This window comes from Danio rerio, chromosome 5, assembly GCF_049306965.1.
Source record: "Danio rerio strain Tuebingen ecotype United States chromosome 5, GRCz12tu, whole genome shotgun sequence".
Classification (NCBI taxonomy): Eukaryota; Metazoa; Chordata; class Actinopteri; order Cypriniformes; family Danionidae; genus Danio; species Danio rerio.
The window spans coordinates 72,190,817-72,195,760 of NC_133180.1; positions in this window are offsets into that span (position 1 = coordinate 72,190,817).

Here is a 4,944-nt window from a genome sequence, read left to right on the forward strand (position 1 = left end):
AATGTCCACTGAATTAAACTGTTGTAAAAATGCATCAGATTAATATTTCTTTCAATTATTATTATTATTATTATTATTTATTTATTTATTTATTTTTGCATGTATCTGTTAATCAGCCTCAGTCCTGATCAAAACTACTGAATGTTCTTAAACATTACAGGATTTTAACTCTTTAATTGCCAAATATACAAGTGATGTCTGATGTGGTGAAAAACACAAATTGACGTATTTTCAAGATGAAAAATAATTGTGGACTGGATTTTTTAACCTTTTATCAAAGTCTTGGACGTGAGTGATAACAACATTGTCTTTGATGCATTGTAAGATTTTCATTTCTCCTCCCTGATTTACTGTTGGTGGCTGTTTCTGCCCCATTGACTTCCACTATTGCCACATTTGATAGTGCAGAATTACACAGTCTTTGTTTTTGTTTACTCCATGTAGTTCTGAGAGCTGAGATGCATATTTTCAATATAAAACCTAATTATGGACTGGATTTTATTTTATTTTTTACCTTTTCTCAAAGTCTTGGACATGTGAAACAACATTGCCTTTGATGCTTGTTTTTGATTTTCATTCTTTTCTCCCTAATTTATAGTTGGTGGCTGCTTTCCCCCCATTGACTTCTGTTATAACCACATTTTCTTGATTATAAAACCATGACACCATATAATCAAGCATTTTTGATTGTTGCTGGTTTTCCCTCTTGGGAAGAGATAGAATTTGTAATTTTTACTGTTGATCATCAGTTGGGACCATTAACCCTTTAGATAGGCCTGTGCAAAAATAAAAGTTTACTATGTAGAATAACAGCAAATTAAAGTGTGTGTATATGGGTCTGTGAGTGTGTGAGAGTGAGCTTTGCGCACCTATCTTGATGTGTCTGAGAAAATCAATATATGCATCTCAGCTCTCAGAACTACATGGAGTAAACAAAAACAAAGACTGTGTATTTCTGCACCATCAAATGTGCTTCTAATGGAAGTCAATGGGGCAAAAACAGCCACTAACAGTAAATTAGGCAGAAAAAAATAATGAAAATCTAAAAACGCATCAAAGACAATGTTGTTGTTAATCATTCACATGTCCAAGACTGTGATAAAAGGTTAAAGAATTCAGTCCACGATTACAATCTATATTGAAAATACGTCATTTTGTGAGTTTTTTTTTTACTAAATCAGTGACATCATGTATGAATTTGGCAATTAAAAGAGTTAAAATCCTGTAATTTTCCAAACAATTTCATAGTTTTTATCAAAATTGAGGTTTACAGATTTCTGCCAAAAAATTTGAAATAATATGTATCTGATGCATTTTACAGCAGTTTAATTCAGTGGATGTTTTCATCCTGAACATAACAAAGCGATAGTACATTTGAACACTGCGAAATGGTGTAAGCAACCTGATTTTATTTAAAAGCCAAAAATAAATGTTATTGGCAGATTATTCAGCTTGTTTTAATTTAAAAAAATACTCAATTTTGACCTATTATTTCTGAAAACAAGCCAATATATTTTGCTTGCCAAGAAAATGCTTCATAGTTTGAGACTTTTTAGATATTTGGACAAGAAACGAGACAAACTCTCACATATTTTGCAGTGTAAGCTCAAAAATCTCATGAATTTGGTTGATAGTGACTGTTCAGACTATAACTAGTGAATATTGATTCACATTTCAACATTAAATCAGTGTTATAAATCTAGATTAAAGTATGAATCGAACGGTTTGATGTTAAAATGATAGTTCACGTTCAGTATAAACAGTTAAATCAGTGATCGTCTTGAGCAGAGAAATCTCACACTTTTTACATTCACAGTATCATTGATTGTGAATAAATATACAACAAACAGAGTTTCCGAACAATGCTTAATAATCAGTCAACTATAAAAATCAAGAGCAGCGAGCGTTGAGGAAAGTGCCAGGTTGGAAACTCCAGAGGTAGCTGGTTGAAGAGACATTTCCAGAGGTTTAACAATTAATAGAGTGATTTCCAGAGGGCTATTTTTTAACTGCGGCTGGTCGATGTGTAATGGTTTGGAAAGACGTTGCCTTTCAAACTCCTTTCAAGCATTACTGAAGCTTCTTGTAGTTTTAAGCATGATTGACCCACAGAAAGGGTTCGAGCTGTGTCTGTAGCTGTGCAGATTAACAGATAGAACATAACAGAGGTGAGTCACCCGAAAACCTCATTACCTATGGTCCTAAAGTCTGTCATTCCTGAATATGTGAAAACATTCAATGAAATTTTACACTGCCAAAGTAATTCCAATTAAATGCGTTTTCGATTATCTGTATTGTAAGCTTGCCAAAATAAAAAAGAGCTTGTGAATACCAAAGAATCACTCTAAAAAAATGTTACAAAATCCACCGTATAAATAGCAAATGATATAACTGACTCTTAAAGGGAATGTGAGATGAGACTCCGATTGGTTTAATGCATGTTATTCTCAAAACACACCCATAACTCATTAATAGAATAAGCACAACCCTTTTAAACCATGCGCCAGGGCGCACACCGTATTTTTCTGTTCTTAAAACAGCAAAATGGATTTGGACAGGCCCTTAATGCTTTTGCGCCATGCACTTTAGACTTTGTGCCTAGATCATTAAAATAGAGCCCATAGAGTTTTTGTCTTGTCTCTAGTCTAAATATGTAAAGATTCTTAAATCAAGAAGCATTTTCTCGACAAGAAAAAACATTTTGCTTTCAGAAATAATACAAGCTAAATAATCTGACAATGGGATAAGACAAATAATCTTATTTTCACTTGATATAGGGTCATTTTTTTTCAGATTATTTTGAAAAACTCAATTATGAAATATTGTTTCTGAAGACAAGACAATATTTTTCTTGTCTAGAAAATGCTTCTTGATTTAAGAATTCCTAGATATTTGGACTAGAAATCAGACAAAATCTAAGTAGGAAAAGCATTTTTGTACGATTGTGAACCCTCGGGGCGTAAAAGAATGTATATATACAGTTGAGGTCAGAATTATTAGCCCCCCTGAATTATTAGACTGCTTGTTTTTTTTTTTCACCCCCAATTTCTATTTCTGTTTAACGGAGAGAAGATTTTTTTCATCACATTTGTAAACATAATAGTTTTAATAACTCATCTCTAATAACTGATTTATTTTATCTTTGCCATGATGACAGTACATAATATTTGACTAGATATTTTTCAAGACACTTCTATACAGCTTAAAGTAACATTTAAAGGCTTAATTAGGTTAACTAGGCAAGTTAGGGTAATTAGGCAAGTTATTGTATAACAATGGTTTGTTCTGTAAATTATTGAGAAAAAATTTGCTTAAAGGGGCTAATAATTATGTCCCTAAAATGGTGTTTAAAAAATTAAAAACTGCTTTTATTCTAGCTGAAATAAAACAAATAAGACTTTCTCCAGAAGAAAAAATATTATCAGACATACTGTGAAAATGTCCTTGCTCTGTTATACATCATTTGGGAAATATTTAAAAAAGAAGAAAAAAATTTGAAGGTGGCTAAGACTTCAACTGTATATATATATATATATATATATATATATGTGTGTATGTATATATATATATATATATATATATATATATATATATATATATATATATATATATATATAGCGATTCCTTTTTTCTAACCCAGCAATAACTTTTGTGCTATTTAAGATCTTTTTTTTTTTTTCCGGTTCAGAACTGATGGAGCTAGCAACTAACCCCAGGCTCTGAACCCCCTTGGTGGATAAAGGGTACAATAGTTATTGTGCTGGTTGAGGTGGTCTCTATCACTAAACTCATTCCCAGTTCCTGCAATGTACACCGAGTTCACCGAAAAAGCAGGTTCTTCCACCAAGAGATTTAGAAACTCTGAGAATGTTCCTCCAATGCCAAAAAGCCCCCTAAAGATCCTTCATGTAACTATAAATGCCAGTAAAGAGCCTTTCTTTTGTATTGTGGTTAAAGGCGTAACTTACCCAAAACGGAAAGTGTACTCTATCCGCTTGTTGAGTGTGACGTCACGCGGAGCGGCTTCCGGGTCCAAGCGCTCTATTCAACTGAATAGGGAAATTCATGAAATGGTAACAATAAACGTTTACAAAGCGATTTAATACTTTCGAAAGTCACGATCGCAATATATATGTCCATGCCTAATATCCGATGGCCAGAAAGTGATTCATTGTTTTATAAATTGTTAAAATTTTGGTATTTTTTATGCAGCAAGCCCAGAGATTGTTGCGTACACTATGACTTTATGTAAAATTAACTATAATGTGTGATAGGAATAAAACGCGATCATAAACGAATGATTTCTCCACTCAAATGAATGGCGGCTTGGACCCGGAAACAGTATTACAAACGTCACAAACACGTCACCACTTAACAAGCAGATTTACTTTCCCTCAATTGATTATCAACCTTTATGAGTTTCTGTCTCCTGTTGAACACAAATTAAGATATTTTGAAGAAAGCTGAAAACCTGTAACTTCCATAGTAAAAAACAAAACAAATGGAAGTCAATGGTTACAGGTTTCCAACATTTTTCAAAACATCTCCTTTTGTGTTCAACAGAACAAAAAAAACCCATAAAGCTTAGAAACAAGTAAATGGTGAGTAAGTAATGATAGAATGTTAATTTTTGCGTGAACTATCCCTTTAGGTTGCATCGTTTCATAGGAAATGCACACCAAGTTGCTAAAACCCTCGTATTTCCACTAACAAAGTGCTTGATGGAATGAAACCGGACAAATTATTCATTCATTCATTTTCCTTCAGCTTAGTCCCTTATTTAAAAGGGGTCGCCACAGTGAAATAAACCGCCAGCTATTCCGGCATATGTTTTAGACAGCGGATGCCCTTCCAGCTGCAACCCATCACTGGGAAATGGTCAAAGTAATCTCAAGCTTTCAAAGATCCACTCGAAAACGTTTCCAAGTAAGCTCAACGACACAG